Source organism: Tachypleus tridentatus, chromosome 2, assembly GCF_004210375.1.
Source record: "Tachypleus tridentatus isolate NWPU-2018 chromosome 2, ASM421037v1, whole genome shotgun sequence".
NCBI lineage: Eukaryota > Metazoa > Arthropoda > Merostomata > Xiphosura > Limulidae > Tachypleus > Tachypleus tridentatus.
The window spans coordinates 15,893,872-15,913,535 of record NC_134826.1 but is presented as its reverse complement, the minus strand read 5'-3'; positions in this window follow the sequence as shown (position 1 = coordinate 15,913,535).

Genomic DNA, 19,664 nt, shown 5'->3' with positions numbered 1-19,664 from the left:
CTTAACTTCGGTAACCGTACACGGCATCTTTAATGTTAAAGGCATCTGATTACCATTTTCTTACTTCTAGTTTGGGTAACCTTACAGAATGTCTCTGTAGTTTCTAGGTAGCTGTTGCATGGTATACTTGTTACTGTCTGATATATTTTCAGACTGTTTCAAAGTAACATCCCATCCACGTGATTTTTGCTTCGTTTTGTTTGAATAAGTTATTCACTGTATTCATGGTCCTTCTCTCTCATCTCATTTCATTGATTTTTTTTTTTACACTAGTTTTTATTTTTACACTTCAATTATTTCATACATTTTACAAACTTTTATTTCTTTACGTCCCTGTTCATATGCTGAGAAACATGTAGAAAACTTTAGTGATCGTCCAGAACTACCACGACACATTATGTTTGTTTGTTTGATTTTTCCTTTTCTTGTTCCACTCAGTGTTTCGGTTGTTGTTGTTTTTTAAACCATTAGCTGGCAGAGTTAGCATTTTATAGACTTAAAAAAACCCACCAAATCTCAAGAGATATTTTATTTTTAATAAATATTTTCTAACGATGTACGAATATTTACAAGAAACGTAATTTCAATAGAACGATTGTAATAATACAACAGATGTGACAAGTGAAGTCTGGGAAGACACTCTTTGGCTGATGTAGATGTTCATGGTAGACTTTGGTTTCTCAAAATTAAAAGGTTCTTTATTTTTCTTCTATCGGTTTACGGATGGCAAACTTGCAAATGTATATTGTAGGATTCAGATTTGGTTCGCTTTGGTTCCCCGCTCTATTGGACAACTTTTTTACACTAGTGTGTGTATATTATCGGCAGCTTATTAAACTCTTGTGAGCCTAACCTTTAGCAACTAATATACTTTAACTAGAGATTACAGTGTCTATAAACATTATACAAACCATATAGTGAGAAATGTTATCCTATATATCAAGCTCCATCTACAGGAAGTGAAACAGGGTTCATAACCCAAAAATGCTCATAAAAACCTCAAGACTCACACTTTGTATCTATCGCTCATGGACCTAATGAGTTTCCGTAAGAATTTTAGTGAATATCCATTCACATCGTGCGAAGTAATTACATGGACACACAAGAGACAGTAATATTATACCTATATAGATATAGGAAGTTATAAAGTATGTTTTATTAACTGAAACAATTTTTGAGACTCACAACACTGTGATATCTGTCTCATGACGCATTGTTTGATGAGAGCTCGTCTTTACAATTTCCGTGAAATATTATATACAGTACTAAAGGTACATTGTATCTGGTGCACGAGGACAACCTCCAAGCGCCATTTTCAAAAGTTCGATTACACATATTTTATGGAACAGAGTGGATACCCTTTAATTTTAAAGCAGTTGATATATGTAACTATAGAACGGATATATCTTGTCGAAACATCTTATACACACGTGAGTTATAACATTTTACCAAATGGAAACCGTTCTGTATACGTTGCGTATTGTTCCCTGAGGTATATTCACCCTTGTGCAAATTAATTAAAACAAGACGGAAAATTACGATTTTTTTTTCGATTTTTTTGCGTTTTATTTCTCAGAATCCAAAAATTACTCATAAAGTAATACATGATATGACCGCCTTTATTTTTCAGATGATCATTAATCCGCTTTGGCATCGAGTCCACGAGTTGACTGCAATATTTGGATCGTGGTACCACACCTGAATTAGTTTATCTTTCGTAGTACAGTCTTTTCCCCGAAGTCTTTCTTTACAAATCGCCTAAACATTTTCAATAGAATTTAAGCCCAGAGAGTTTCCAGGCCAGTCCAGCACCTTTATTCGCGTTGTAGTCATAAAATTATTCACAAGTGTCAATGTGTGGCACGGAGCCAGATCTTGCTGAAAAATGCCAGATCCATCTGGAAATCTCTTTTTTCAATTCTGGAACGACTCTTCTCTGCAAAACTTCGATGTACTGTGGTCCTCGCATCATACCTTCTACGATATGTAAGCCTCCGACGCCATAGTAGCTGACAAAGTCCCAAAACATATTCTTCAAGGGATGTGTTACGAACTGCTTGATGTGAGATTCTGGAAGTTTCTCACCTGGAGATCTGCGAACATGCAGCCATCTTTGACCCTGTACAAAGAAATGAGTCTCGTCACTGAATAACATTTTCTCCATTGTTCTTGTGTCCAGTTCTTGTATTTCAGAACCCACTGATACCGTTTTTTCTTCATTGAGCTGGTAAAGAAGTTGTTTTGACTGGTCTCATTGCCCTTCTAACGCAATTTCGAATGACGTAATATTCCTCAAAATGTCATATATCCCAAAAATAGATCGACCGTACTGCAAAATGCAGCTAATGACGCCGTCTGTGTCAAAAAATGACTATTAAAGGAAATCAGCGGGTCCAGCGAGCCTACACTGGCCGCCATATTGAAAATATTGTAAAATGACCATTTGTTTCAATTAATTTGCACAAGGATGTACATGGCTTTTGTGCTAACCTATGTGTTCGTTAACGTATACTTGTATTGTGTTTGAGTTTTCTTATAGCAAAGCCACATTGGGCTATTTGCTGAGCCCACCGAGGGGAATCGAAACCCTGATTTTAGCGTTGTAAATCAGTAGATATACCGCTGTACTATCGGGGGGCCGTATACTTGTAACTTTACGGTTTGTATATTGAACATCACCTCATGTACTGTGCACAAACTTCTGTATATGTGTGTATTCGCTCCGTAGCAAAATTATGCACGTTCGTATTCATTAATAAACGTCGAAAAATTATTTAAGTTCTAAAAGGATAATTACAAGTTTATGATGGAGTAAAATTATTTTTGCTCCCTTGTTACCAGTTTTCAAATCGATAGAGTAGAAGGAAAACAGACAACTCTCATGCTGCTCGGACTGATTAATGGGTTTCGATAGTCATCGAGTGGGTGAAAGGTGTTGTTGATTTGTTACCCCCTCCTGTGATAACCATTTCTAAATTAGGGTTAGATATGCCTGAACTTTGGGGTCCCTGACCCAGCTGTTTTGTCACAAAACGTTATTACGATTCAACTTTTTAGTGAGTATGAATCATCTAAATTATTTGTGTTTTTTAGGAAACATCCTACTTCGCACCGTCCGTACATTTTTAGACTAATAGAAGATTCTTCAACAGAAAGCGAACTTAACAACAGAGACGTTCATCAATATTCAGGTAAACACAGCAGAGACAAGTACCGTGTATAATGTCACAATAACTTCTACTAGATAAATAATGGATAATTAAACTTTCTAAGCACAATTACGGTCCGGCATGGCCAGAGGTGTTAAGGCGTGCGACTCGTAATTCGAGGGCCGCGGGTTCGAATCCCGGTCGCAACAAACATGCTCGCCGTTTTAGCTAATATTAGAGTAATATTATGTGACGGTCAATTCCACTATTCGTTGGCGAAAGAGTAACCCAAGAGTTGGCGGTGGGTGGTGATAACTAGCTGCCTTTCCTTCAGTCTTACACTGCTAAATTAGGAACAGCTAGCGTAGAGAGCCCTCGAGTAACGTTGCGCGAAATTCAAAAAAGGACAATAATTCAAATTTTCCTGTAAATATTTAATAATTAAAATTCAAATATTATACTTAAATTTACATATTTTTTTCGTAAAATACGAAAAATTTGACACAATAATTGGTTGTTAAAAGTAAATGATACAGTTATACATCATTCAAGTAAGTTCAAGATGTTTTTCTGTCATCAAATTCTTATTATCATAAATCTCAAAACAATCATTTAAACATTTAACGAGAAAAATAATTTATTGTGAGTATTTAATGCGCGGAAAGAAGTTAATAAAACAGTGTTTCTCCAACTTAACTGTTGTTTAGCTCGTGATGTCATCTTTAATTGACTACAGAAGGTAAATGTAAAGTAGGTGTCTAAAACGTTACTGCACATTGAGCATCGTATCATTTGTTTGAAGTTAATCATAATGCTACAAAGGACCTATTTCTGCATTAATTACCACTGGTATCTGAACCCGATTTCTAGCGTTGTAAATCCGCAGTCATGCCACTGGAACGCTGTGAAGTATCGAAATCTGGTTTATACTATCCTAAATCTCCATATTATTACTGAACCATCAGTGAGACTGTGTTTCTAGTGATAACAATAAGTGAGACTGTGTTTCTAGTGATAACAATCAGTGAGACTGTTTCTTGTGACAATCATCAGTGAGACTGTGTTTCTAGTGATAACAATCAGTGAGACTGTGTTTCTAGTGACAATCATCAGTTACAGTGTTTCTAGTGAAAACCATCAGTGAGACTGTGTTTCTAGTGATAAAAATCAGTGAGACTGTGTTTCTAGTGATAACAATCAGTGAGACTGTGTTTCTAGTGACAATCATCAGTCAGACTGTGTTTCTAGTGATAACAATCAGCGAGACTGTGTTTCTAGTGACAACAATCAGTGAGACTGTGTTTCCAGAAATCAATTTTCACATTCTTATTTGCAATTCTTTTGTTACTTTTTCACAAGTAAATCAGAACAAATCAGTGAATATTAATAAACAGCAAAATGTTAGTTATTAATATATATGTGGCATAACATATGAGATAATTGTATATTTTACCACGGATAAGTTAAGAGCAAAAAACAATTACACATATCACTGTAACAAATCGCGATTATCAGCTTTTAATTTATGTTACTTATTTTTACCTTTAATCTGTAGAAAAGACCAACAGTTCCAAAAGAGAATTTTCCAACAACAAAATTGACATTCTCAATGCAAAGCCGAACACAAAAAACAAAGCTAGTGGTTTAAGTTTCGGTGGACAAACGAACCTGGAAACTAATAAACCTGTGAGATCAAAAAAAATAAAAAGAATGAATCGTTTATCGACATTCTTCAGTAACATCCTTCGTAGAATGAATAATAACAAGGTACACCCTATTCGATCCAAAGAAAAGATCGAAACGACTTCAGAGACAGACGATACAAAAGTTAATGGCGAGATTTTTAATAAAGAAATAATGATTGAACAAACTGAGATATCAATATCTCCAGGAAAAATAAAAAGTATGACTCGTTTTTCCAGGTATTTTAGTAACATTACATTTAAACAACAAACGACTGGTAAACTGACTGAAGACAAAATAAAGCTCAGAAAACAACAGAGCAAAACTGTTTTGTCCATCATCAACATTTAATAGAAACATACAGCTAAACCGAATTACCATCAGTGAGACTGTGTTTATAATGACAACAATCAGTGAGACTTTTTCTTGTGATAACCATCAGTGAGACTGTGTTTCCAGTGATAACCATCATTGAGACTGTGTTTCAGTGATAACCATCAGTGAGACTGTGTTTCCAGTGATAAACATCAGAGAGACTGTGCTTCTAGTGATAACCATCGGTGAGATGGTGTTTTTAGTGACAACCATCACAAACACTGTGTTTCTAGTGATAATCATCAGTGAGACAGTGATTCTGGTGATAACCATCAGTGAGACTGTGTTTATGGTGACAACCATCAGTGAGACTGTGTTTATGGTGACAACCATCAGTGAGAATGTGCTTCTAGTGATAACCATCAGTGAGACTGTGCTTCCAGTGAGAACCATCAATGAGCCTGTGCTTCAAGTGACAACCATCAGTGAGACTGTGTTTATAGTGATAACCCTCAGTTAGACACTTGTGACTTACGACCAAGTTTACTTGAAAATTTTATACTATAAAGAAATGGAGAACATTTTGCTATTGGCATTTATTACGATTAATTGAAAACTAGAAACTTGAATAAATAATTCAGTATTATTTTTTGCCATTTTAATGAGAAAAACATATAACTGCATAACTTTTATTTCTTGAAACTTGAATAAATAATTCAGTATTATTTTTTGCCATTTTAATGAGAAAAACATATAACTGCATAACTTTTATTTCATGTGAGACAAATTCAACGGAAAGAGATAATTACAGCATGTTTTGACTTTTCCAATGTGACTGTTTTCTAACACTTTGACCATTTACAAAAACTGTTTTAAAATCTCGAAAAGATAAATAAATTATTCAAGTTAAAATTTTCTCTATTATAATGCATTATTAATTTTTACTTATGATTTTAATTTCTAGTCTTTAGAAGACAAAATGTTCACAAAATTACATTTTTGCCAAGAATCGGGCTGTAAAAAACTACGTAAAACTATTATTTTAGTGTAGTTTATGCTCTACAATCCACATTCTAATAAAACTTGAAACACTCAAATATCTGAGAAATTAAATGACTTCATGGACTTTAATATATATTTTTATTGTGGGTCCAGTTGTATTTTCTTTACGCAAATAACACACATGGTACAAGTTCTGAGAGAGAGATATATTTGGCAGACAAGATTTTGATAAAAACACTCTAAGTAATAAAATCCATTTACTTACTTGAATAACCATACTTGATATATCTCCTATGTTAATTGGAAGTAACAATGTATTTCTTGTTTTAGCTAATATATTGAAGGCATTTATGTACTTTTCTGCAATAACCAGAGATGCAGCATCCATGCCATACTATAAATCACACCCTAAAATTTCAATGTGGGACAAAAAAAGATATCTCAATAAAAATATGTATGTATATGCTAATTAGTTTCAACATGTGCCACAAAGTGCAAGCATCATGTGATTTTTTGATCAGTTGTTATTCTGTTTCTTTAACAGGTTGTCCCAAGTTTATCGTCTGAACTACCAATACCTGAAAATATATCATTAATGTATACGAAGGATGTGCTGTTTAAAATATCTAATCAAAAAAACTTCTGGTTGTTAGAAAAGTGATTTTTCACAAACATTATCACTGAACAGTGAACACGAATATACTGAGTAGAATGCATTTTATAAGATCACAGAACATTGAAAAGTTATCATCTTACAAACTTGACGTAAGAACCTTAACTTTCAGATGAATCATTATTATTATTATTATTTATAAAAATTAAAAACCTAGGACTTCAAATTACATAGATTGTCTGGAGAAAAACGTTTATCAAATTCATAAAAGAGTCAGAGGAATGAGTTTCTATCTCATACTGAAACATCAGGGACACAAAACTACAACAAAAATTAATCTTCTAATAAAAACACTCACTTTTAGTGTTCATAAACTTTGAAAGAACAGTTTGTTTTTTATATATTTGAAAAAAAAACTTTAATAGATATAAAACACGAAAACATTTTCAAACAACAAAATTGCTCTTCAAATTTGGAAATTATGAAATCACAATTTCAAAAACTTTTAACACAATGACATTCAAGTGTATCAAAATACAGTCAAAATTATTCAGTTATTGGATACTCAGATAAATATATTTATATCTCATCAGACGAAACAAATATATAATAGAAAAGTGTAAATAATGTTGTATAACAAGTCTCTAGTCATGGATATTCTATGAAATGATTTCAGCTTATCAGTTTTTTTCTCTCTATTGTAAGCTAAATAATAAATTGATAAATACATAACTAGCTGTTCTTTTCCCATGTTTAGAAACTGAGACATTTGCTCTGGTCTAAAACTCCGTAATTTTCAATCATTTATTACATTTTCACGTTCATCTTATTCTGTTTCAACATTAAATGACCGGTTTCTGCACAACACTTTCTGTGAAAGTTCTTACTTGGAAGGAGAAGTGTAAAATTTTACAGACGTTTCAACAAATATTGGTGGTGATAACACAAACACACATGTATACAATTGTTCTCACCTAAACCACTACAATGGATAACGGTTTACAAAACAACGATACCTAACACAACAGCAGTCAAATATCTAATTATAACTATAAACAACTGCATTCGTTGATTTCACCTTCAGCACGCTGTGTCGAATATTCATGTAAAAACATAAATCTTAGCTATCGAGTAATAAACACGAAGTTACAAACACTAAATAGTTAAAGAATCATGATTTAACAATGTTACATACATATATGTCACATTGTTGGACAAAGTGTAGCTTGACATATAAATAACCAGAAAAAGAACAAATTTCTACAAGACGGTATCCCACTATTAAAGATACCCCTTATAATTCCATGCTTTGAGAGTAATTCCATATATGTTTTACCTGCATTATCTTTTGTTATTATTCTAATAATAAACAGCTACACTTTTGCTTGTTTCTGTTTACAACCTGATAACTATTCTCACTGTCTTCTGATTGGTTGAGTCAAACTTGTGTAAGTCATTTTGAAACTTTGTGAAATAAAACGTGGATACCTCAGCATCAAGAATATTTTATGTTAAAAATAAAAAATCACCATTAATAGTTGAGACCAAGGGTAAAGAAGTATTGTTGTCCCAGAGATAAAAACCTTATTTTCAAGAGGCTGGTTCTACAATTTAAATAATGTGGTGATTAGATTACATTCTGAACAATTTGGCCACCCAGTGGCTCACAGATATCTCTGCAGGTATACCTCGCGAAAAGCCGGGTTTCGATAACCGTAGTGGGCAGAGCACAGATAGCCCATTGTGTAGCTTTGTGTTTAATTCAAAACAACAACAACTGAACAATTTGCACTAAAATCTTTAAAACTAAGTTTTATATAAATAATTTCATATCACAAGTGTGCTAAGAAGGAAAGTTATTTTTCCTATTTTTGTTCTGTGTTACAACAGTTGTTTTCCATAAGGGTTTGTCACTCAGGTAGGGGTGGTTAGCCCTATACTGTTCATCATGTATGAAAACAATATGTCACTGAGGGATCCGAACCATGGATTTTCTTCACAGTTCTCAGATGATGTGGTAGTGTGGAAAAGTGCCACAACACCCACGATAGCAGCCACTAACATACAACCGCAACTAAACAGAACAAGTGAATACTGTCAAAAATATAGAATGAAAATCAACAGCAAAAACACAACTTGTAGTTTTTACGAAATTGACAAAACACAAAAAACAATAGCCAGAATTATATATGAATGGCACACTAAACCAGATTACCCCATCGGCAAAATGTTTAGGTCTGACCTAGGATTCAAAACGAACTTAGATCAATCATGTGAACAAAATTAAAAATAAAGTCTGGCGAAGAACTAACTATGCTAGGAGTCTAACTGGTAAAAACAGTGGAGCATCTGCAGATAACATACTAAATATCTATAAAACATATATTAGACCTGTAACAGATTATGCAGCTCCAGCATGGATAACTGTAAGCAATAAAATAAGTGAAACCAAACTACAAACAATCCAAAACACACTCCTCACAACTCCATACAGAGTTCCAAGAACTATATCATCTCAGTTCATTCCCAAATAGTCGAACATACCAACGATACCAGATAGATTCCTACATCGTACAATAATGTACTTTAATAAGAATTGGATGAACAACGAATTAATATGCGAACTAGGTAGGTACCTCATACATGATGAAGCTAGTCCTAAATACCTCTCCCAAGTTAACTTATATTTTAAATATAAAAATAAATATAATATATATATATATATATGTATATGTATTAAAGAATAAAAAAATGCTACCAACAAACTTGACATTCTGCTGATAGAATAAAATAATCACAGTATACGAGACACAATACATGGGCATTGCCCTGAAAAGGATCAAAATAATATTCAGTTCTACAATTATAAATACCAATCCGACAAGAACATAAGTAAGGGGAGGAGAAAGAGGTCACAGAGAACCTGACCCTCCAGAGTATGAACTTTCATTACCCAAACACCAACAGACATTCCCATTCAAGGTTCATGAACAGAATCACTCATTATGTCCTACACCTTCTGCAATCAGAACGCACAGTAATAAAACAGCCAGATTCCTTGTACCTGTTCTTAAACCAATAATATTTAATGAATTTACCATCCTGTACTCATTTTCACTTGTGAAAGAGGTAAAAGATATACACCTTTGTTATGACTGTTTAGTGTTTAGTTTTCATATAAATTATTTATTCAGAAACGTTCCACTCGATTAACTTATTGACATTTGTTTGCAAAAACTCTTTGAAGAGGGGTCGGTTGTTCATGGCTAATCCAGATCTGGCTTTCAAACGACAGTTGGCATCACTACCTGTGTTTCTAGTGACAACAATCAGAGAGATGTTGTTTTTGGTGATAACCATCAGTGAGATTGTGTTTCTAGTGACAAGCATCAGTGAGACTGTGCTTCTAGTGACAATCATCAGTGAGACTGTGTTTCTAATGACAATCATCAGTGAGACTGTGTTTCTAGTGACAATCATCAGTGAGATTGTGTTTCTAATGACAACCATCAGTTACACTGTGTTTCTAGTAACAATCATCAATTACACTGTGTTTCTAATGACAACCATCAGTTACACTGTGTTTCTAGTGACAATCATCAGTGAGACTATGTTTCTAGTGATAACAATCAATGAGACTGTGTTTCTAGTGATAACCATCAGTGAAACTGTATTTCTAGTGATAACCATCAGTGAGACTGTGTTTCTAGTGACAATCATCAGTGAGACTGTGTTTCTAGTGACAATCCTCAGTAAGACGGTGTTTCTATTGACAATGATCAGTGAGACTGTGTTTGTAATGACAACCTTCAGTTACCCTGTGTTTTTAGTGACAATCATCAGTGAGACTGTGTTTCTAGTGACAATCATCAATGAGATTGTGTTTCTAATGACAACCATCAGTGAGACTGTGTTTCTAGTGACAATCATCAATGAGATTGTGTTTCTAATGACAACCATCAGTTACACTGTGTTTCTAGTGACAATAATCAGTGAGACTGTGTTTCTAATGACAACCATCAGTTACACTGTGTTTCTAGTGACAATCATCAGTGAGACTGTGTTTCTAGTGAAAACCATCAGTGAGACTGTGTTTCTAGTGACAACCATCAGTGAGACTGTGTTTCTAGTGACAAGCATCAGTGAGACTGTGTTTCTAGTGACAATCATCAGTGAGACTGTGTTTCTAGTGACAATCATCAGTGAGACTGTGTTTCTAATGACAACCATCAGTTACACTGTGTTTCTAGTGACAATCATCAGTGAGACTGTGTTTCTAGTGACAACCATCAGTGAGACTGTGTTTCTAGTGACAACCATCAGTGAGACTGTGTTTCTAGTGACAACCATCAGTGAGACTGTGTTTCTAGTGACAATCATCAGTGAGACTGTGTTTTTAGTGACAATCATCAGTGAGACTGTGTTTCTAGTGACAATCATCAGTGAGACTGTGTTTCTAGTGACAACCATCAGTGAGACTGTGTTTCTAGTGACAACCATCAGTGAGACTGTGTTTCTAGTAATAAGAATCAGTGAGACTGTGCTTCTAGTGATAACAATCAGTGAGACTGTGTTTCTAGAGATAACCATCAGTGAGACTGTGTTTCTAGTGACAACAATCAGTGAGACTGTGTTTCTAGTGAGAATCAATCAGTGAGACTGTGTTTCTAGTGATAAACAATCAGTGAGACTGTGTTTCTAGTGATAACCATCAGTGAAACTGTATTTCTAGTGATAACCATCAGTGAGACTGTGTTTCTAGTGACAATCATCAGTGAGACTGTGTTTCTAGTGACAATCATCAGTAAGACGGTGTTTCTATTGACAATGATCAGTGAGACTGTGTTTGTAATGACAACCTTCAGTTACCCTGTGTTTTTAGTGACAATCATCAGTGAGACTGTGTTTCTAGTGACAATCATCAGTGAGACTGTGTTTCTAGTGACAATCATCAGTGAGACTGTGTTTCTAGTGATAAGATCAGTGAGACTGTGTTTCTAGTGATAACCATCAGTGAGACTGTGTTTCTAGTGACAAACCATCAGTGAGACTGTGTTTCTAGTGATAACCATCAGTGAGACTGTGTTTCTAGTGATAACCATCAGTGAGACTGTGTTTCTAGTGATAACCATCAGTGAGACTGTGTTTCTAGTGATAACCATCAGTGAGACTGTGTTTCTAGTGACAACCATCAGTGAGACTGTGTTTCTAGTGACAATCATCAGTGAGACTGTGTTTCTAGTGACAATCATCAGTGAGACTGTGTTTCTAGTGACAACCATCAGTGAGACTGTGTTTCTAGTGACAATCATCAGTGAGACTGTGTTTCTAGTGATAACAATCAGTGAGACTGTGTTTCTAGTGATAACCATCAGTGAGACTGTGTTTCTAGTGACAACAATCAGTGAGACTGTGTTTCTAGTGATAACAATCAGTGAGACTGTGTTTCTAGTGATAAAAACCAGTGAGACTGTGTTTCTAGTGATAACCATCAGTGAAACTGTATTTCTAGTGATAACCATCAGTGAGACTGTGTTTCTAGTGACAATCATCAGTGAGACTGTGTTTCTAGTGACAATCATCAGTGAGACTGTGTTTCTATTGACAATGATCAGTGAGACTGTGTTTGTAATGACAACCTTCAGTTACCCTGTGTTTTAGTGACAATCATCAGTGAGACTGTGTTTCTAGTGACAATCATCAGTGAGACTGTGTTTCTAGTGACAATCATCAGTGAGACTGTGTTTCTAGTGATAAGAATCAGTGAGACTGTGTTTCTAGTGATAAGAATCAGTGAGACTGTGTTTCTAGTGATAAGATCAGTGAGACTGTGTTTCTAGTGATAACCATCAGTGAGACTGTGTTTCTAGTGATAACCATCAGTGAGACTGTGTTTCTAGTGATAACAACCAGTGAGACTGTGTTTCTAGTGATAACCATCAGTGAGACTGTGTTTCTAGTGACAACCATCAGTGAGACTGTGTTTCTAGTGACAATCATCAGTGAGACTGTGTTTCTAGTGACAATCATCAGTGAGACTGTGTTTCTAGTGACAATCATCAGTGAGACTGTGTTTCTAGTGACAACCATCAGTGAGACTGTGTTTCTAGTGACAATCATCAGTGAGACTGTGTTTCTAGTGATAATCATCAGTGAGACTGTGTTTCTAGTGACAACCATCAGTGAGACTGTGTTTCTAGTGACAACCATCAGTGAGACTGTGTTTCTAGTGACAATCATCAGTGAGACTGTGTTTCTAGTGACAACCATCAGTGAGACTGTGTTTCTAGTGACAACCATCAGTGAGACTGTGTTTCTAGTGAAAACCATCAGTGAGACTGTGTTTCTAGAGTTAAGAATCAGTGAAACTGTATTTCTAGTGATAACCATCAGTAAGATTGTGTTTCTAGTGACAACCATCAGTGAGACGGTGTTTCTAGTGACAACCATCACTGAGACTGTGCTTCTAGTGACAATCATCAGTGAGACTGTGTTTTTAGTGACAATCATCAGTGAGACTGTGTTTCTAGAGTTAAGAATCAGTGAAACTGTATTTCTAGTGATAACCATCAGTAAGATTGTGTTTCTAGTGACAACCATCACTGAGACTGTGTTTCTAGAGTTAAGAATCAGTGAAACTGTATTTCTAGTGATAACCATCAGTAAGATTGTGTTTCTAGTGACAACCATCAGTGAGACTGTGTTTCTAGTGACAACCATCAGTGAGACTGTGTTTCTAGTGACAATCATCAGTGAGACTGTGTTTTTAGTGACAATCATCAGTGAGACTGTGTTTCTAGTGACAACCATCAGTGAGACTGTGTTTCTAGTGACAATCATCAGTGAGACTGTGTTTCTAGTGACAACAATCAGTGAGACTGTGTTTCTAGTGATAACCATCAGTGAGACTGTGTTTCTAGTGACAATCATCAGTGAGACTGTGTTTCTAGTGATAACAATCAGTGAGACTGTGTTTCTAGTGATAACAATCAGTGAGACTGTGTTTCTAGTGACAACCATCAGTGAGACTGTGTTTCTAGTGATAATCATCAGTGAGACTGTGTTTCTAGTGACAATCATCAGTGAGACTGTGTTTCTAGTGACAACCATCAGTGAGACTGTGTTTCTAGTGACAACCATCAGTGAGACTGTGTTTCTAGTGACAATCATCAGTGAGACTGTGTTTCTAGTGATAACAATCAGTGAGACTGTGTTTCTAGTGATAACCATCAGTGAGACTGTGTTTCTAGTGACAACCATCAGTGAGACTGTGTTTCTAGTGACAACATCAGTGAGACTGTGTTTCTAGTGACAAAAATCAGTGAGACTGTGTTTCTAGTGACAACCATCAGTGAGACTGTGTTTCTAGTGACAACCATCAGTGAGACTGTGTTTCTAGTGACAATCATCAGTGAGACTGTGTTTCCAGTGACAACCATCAGTGAGACTGTGTTTCTAGTGACAACCATCAGTGAGACTGTGTTTCTAGTGACAACCATCAGTGAGACTGTGTTTCTAGAGTTAAGAATCAGTGAAACTGTGTTTCTAGTGATAACCATCAGTGAGACTGTGTTTCTAGTGACAACCATCAGTGAGACTGTGTTTCTAGTGACAACCATCAGTGAGACTGTGTTTCTAGTGACAATCATCAGTGAGACTGTGTTTCTAGTGATAAGAATCAGTGAGACTGTGTTTCTAGTGATAACCATCAGTGAGACTGTGTTTCTAGTGACAACCATCAGTGAGACTGTGTTTCTAGAGACAAGAATCAGTGAGACTGTGTTTCTAGTGATAACCATCAGTGAGACTGTGTTTCTAGTGACAACCATCAGTGAGACTGTGTTTCTAGTGACAACCATCAGTGAGACTGTGTTTCTAGTGACAATCATCAGTGAGACTGTGTTTCTAGTGACAATCATCAGTGAGACTGTGTTTCTAGTGACAACCATCAGTGAGACTGTGTTTCTAGTGACAACAATCAGTGAGACTGTGTTTCTAGTGATAACAATCAGTGAGACTGTGTTTCTAGAGATAACCATAAGTGAAACTATGTTTCTAGTGACAATCATCAGTGAGACTGTGCTTCTAGTGATAAGAATCAGTGAGACTGTGTTTCTAGAGATAAGAATCAGTGAGACTGTGTTTCTAGTGACAACCATCAGTGAGACTGTGTTTCTAGTGATAATCATCAGTGAGACTGTGTTTCTAGTGATATTCATCAGTGAGACTGTGTTTCTAGTGATAACCATCAGTGAGACTGTGTTTCTAGTGATAACCATCAGTGAGACTGTGTTTCTAGTGACAATCATCAGTGAGACTGTGTTTCTAGTGATAACAATCAGTGAGACTGTGTTTCTAGTGATAACCATCAGTGAGACTGTGTTTCTAGTGATAACCATCAGTGAGACTGTGTTTCTAGTGATAACAATCAGTGAGACTGTGTTTCTAGTGATAACAATCAGTGAGACTGTGTTTCTAGTGACAATCATCAGTGAGACTGTGTTTCTAGTGACAATCATCAGTGAGACTGTGTTTCTAGTGACAATCATCAGTGAGACTGTGTTCTAGTGATAACCATCAGTGAGACTGTGTTTCTAGTGATAAGAATCAGTGAGACTGTGTTTCTAGTGACAACCATCAGTGAGACTGTGTTTCTAGCGATATTCATCACTGAGACTGTGTTTCTAGTGATATTCATCAGTGAGACTGTGTTTCTAGTGATAATCATCAGTGAGACTGTGTTTCTAGTGATAACCATCAGTGAGACTGTGTTTCTAGTGATAACCATCAGTGAGACTGTGTTTCTAGTGACAATCATCAGTGAGACTGTGTTTCTAGTGACAACCATCAGTGAGACTGTGTTTCTAGTGATAACCATCAGTGAGACTGTGTTTCTAGTGAGAACCATCAGTGAGACTGTGTTTCTAGTGACAACCATCAGTGAGACTGTGTTTTAGTGATAACCATAAGTGAGACTGTGTTTCCAGTTATCAATTTTCACATTCTGATTTGCAATTCTTTTCTTATTTTTTCACAAGAAAATCTGAACAGATCAGTGAATATTAAGAAACAGCAAAATGTTAATTATTAATATATATCTGGCATGACATGTGAGATAATTGTATATTTTTCCACGGATAAGTTAAGAGGAAAAAAAATTACACATATCACTGTAACAAATCGCGATTATTAGCTTTTCATTCATGTAACCTATTTTTACCTTTAATCTGTAGAAAATACCAACAGTTCCGAAAAAGAATTTTCCAACAAAAAAATCGACATTGTCAATGCAAAGCCGAACACAAGAAACAAAGCTAATGGTTTGAGTTTCCGTGGACGAACGAATCTTCAAACTCAGAAACCGGTAACATGGAAGAAAATGAAAAGAATGAATCGTTTATCGACATTCTTTAATAACATCCTTCGTGGTATGCATAGTAACAAAGTTCACCCTATTCGATATAAAGAAAATATCGCAATTGAAACGACTTCAGACACAGACAATGAATCTTGGATGAAGTTCGAAACAAAAGTTGATGGCGAGATTTTGAATAATGAAATATTGATTGAAGAAACTGATATATCAATATCTCCAAGAAAAATAAAAACTGACTCGTTTTTCAAGGTATTTTAGTAGCGTTACATTTAAACAACAAACGAATAGTAAACTAACTGGAGACAAAATAAAGCTAAGAAAACCACAGAGCAAAACTGTTTTGCCATCTCCAACATTTAATACAAAACTACAGCTAAACTGAATCACCATCAGTGAGACTGTGTTTCTATTGACAACCATCACTGAGACTGTGTTTCTAGTGACAATCATCAGTGAGACTGTGTTTCTAGTAATAAGAATCAGTGAGACTGTGCTTCTAGTGATAACAATCAGTAAGGCTGTGTTTCTAGAGATAACCATCAGTTAGACTGTTTTTCTAGTGACAACAATCAATGAGACTGTGTTTCTAGTGAGAACAATCAGTGAGACTGTGTTTCTAGTGATAAAAACCAGTGAGACTGTGTTTCTAGTGATAACCATCAGTGAAACTGTATTTCTAGTGATAACCATCAGTGAGACTGTGTTTCTAGTGACAATCATCAGTGAGACTGTGTTTCTAGTGACAATCATCAATGAGACTGTGTTCTAGTGATAAGAATCAGTGAGACTGTGTTTCTAGTGATAAGAATCAGTGAGACTGTGTTTCTAATTTCAACCATCAGTGAGACTGTGTTTCTAGCGATATTCATCAGTGAGACTGTGTTTCTAGTGATATTCATCAGTGAGACTGTGTTTCTAGTGATAACCATATGTGAGACTATGTTTCTAGTGATAACCATCAATGAGACCGTGTTTCTTGTGACAATCATCAGTGAGACTGTGTTTCTAGTGATAACAACCAGTGAGACTGTGTTTCTAGTGATAACCATCAGTGAAACTGTATTTCTAGTGATAACCATCAGTGAGACTGTGTTTCTAGTGACAATCATCAGTGAGACTGTGTTTCTAGTGACAATCATCAGTAAGACGGTGTTTCTATGGACAATGATCAGTGAGACTGTGTTTCTAATGACAACCTCAGTTACCCTGTGTTTTAGTGACAATCATCAGTGAGACTGTGTTTCTAGTGACAATCATCAGTGAGACTGTGTTTCTAGTGACAATCATCAGTGAGACTGTGTTTCTAATGACAACCATCAGTGAGACTGTGTTTCTAGTGACAATCATCAGTGAGACTGCGTTTCTAGTGAAAACCATCAGTGAGACTGTGTTTCTAGAGTTAAGAATCAGTGAAACTGTATTTCTAGTGATAACCATCAGTAAGATTGTGTTTCTAGTGACAACCATCAGTGAGACTGTGTTTCTAGTGACAACCATCAGTGAGACTGTGTTCTAGTGATAAGAATCAGTGAGACTGTGTTTCTAGTGATAAGAATCAGTGAGACTGTGTTTCTAATTTCAACCATCAGTGAGACTGTGTTTCTAGCGATATTTATCACTGAGACTGTGTTTCTAGTGATATTCATCAGTGAGACTGTGTTTCTAGTGACAACCATCAGTGAGACTGTGCTTCTAGTGAGAACCATCAGTGAGATTGTGTTTCTTGTGACAACCATCAGTGAGACGGTGTTTTGTGATAACCATAAGTGAGACTGTGTTTCCTATTATCAATTTTCACATTCTTATTTGCAATTCTTTTCTTATTTTTTCACAAGAAAATCTGAACAGATCAGTGAATATTAAGAAACAGCAAAATGTTAATTATTAATATATATGTGGCATAACATGTGAGATAATTGTATATTTTTCCACGGATAAGTTAAGAGCAAAAAACAATTACACATATCACTGTAACAAATCGCGATTATTAGCTTTTCATTCATGTAACCTATTTTTACCTTTAATCTGTAGAAAATACCAACAGTTCCAAAAAAGAATTTTCCAACAAAAAAATCGACATTGTCAATGCAAAGCCGAACACAAGAAACAAAGCTAGTGGTTTGAGTTTCCGTGGACGAACGAATCTTCAAACTCAGAAACCTGTAACATGAAAGAAAATGAAAAGAATGAATCGTTTATCGACATTCTTTAATAACATCCTTCGTGGTATGCATAATAACGAAGTTCACCCTATTCGATATAAAGAAAATATCGCAATTGAAACGACTTCAGACACAGACAATGAATCTTGGATGAAGTTCAAACAAAAGTTGATGGCGAGATTTTGAATAATGAAATAATGATTGAAGAAACTGATATATCAATATCTCCAAGAAAAATAAAAAGTATGACTCGTTTTTTAAGGTATTTTAGTAGCGTTACATTTAAACAACAAACGAATAGTAAACTAACTGGAGACAAAATAAAGCTTAGAAAACCACAGAGCAAAACTGTTTTGCCATCTCCAACATTTAATACAAAACTACAGCTAAACTGAATCACCATCAGTGAGACTGTGTTTTCTATTGACAACCATTAGTGAAACTGTGTTACTAGTGATAACAATCAGTGAGACTGTGTTACTAGTGATAACAATCAGTGAGACTGTGTTTCTAGTGATAACAATCAGTGAGACTGTGTTTCTAGTGATAACAATCAGTGAGACTGTGTTTCTAGTGATAACAATCAGTGAGACTGTGTTTCTAGTGATAACAATCAGTGAGACTGTGTTTCTAGTGATAACCATCAGTGAGACTGTGTTTCTAGTGAGAACCATCAGTGAGACTGTGTTTCTTGTGACAACCATCAGTGAGACGGTGTTTTTGTGATAACCATAAGTGAGACTGTGTTTCTAGTGATAACCATCAGTAAGACTGTGTTTCTAGTGACAATCATCAGTGAGACGGTGTTTCTAGTGACAATCATCAGTGAGACTGTGTTTCTAGTGACAATCATCAGTGAGACTGTGTTTTTAGTGACAATCATCAGTGAGACTGTGTTTCTAGTGACAATCATCAGTGAGACTGTGTTTCTAGTGACAACCATCAGTGAGACTGTGTTTCTAGTGATAACAATCAGTGAGACTGTGTTTCTAGTGATAACAATCAGTGAGACTGTGTTTCTAGAGATAACCATCAGTTAGACTGTTTTTCTAAAGACAACAATCAATGAGACTGTGTTTCCAGTGAGAACAATCAGTGAGACTGTGTTTCTAGTGATAAAAACCAGTGAGATTGTGTTTCTAGTGATAACCATCAGTGAAACTGTATTTCTAGTGAAAACCATCAGTGAAACTGTGTTTTTAGTGACAATCATCAGTGAGACTGTGTTTCTAGTGACAATCATCAGTGAGACTGTGTTTCTAGTGACAATCATCAGTGAGATTGTGTTTCTAATGACAACCATCAGTTACACTGTGTTTCTAGTGACAATCATCAGTGAGACTGTGTTTCTAGTGACAACCATC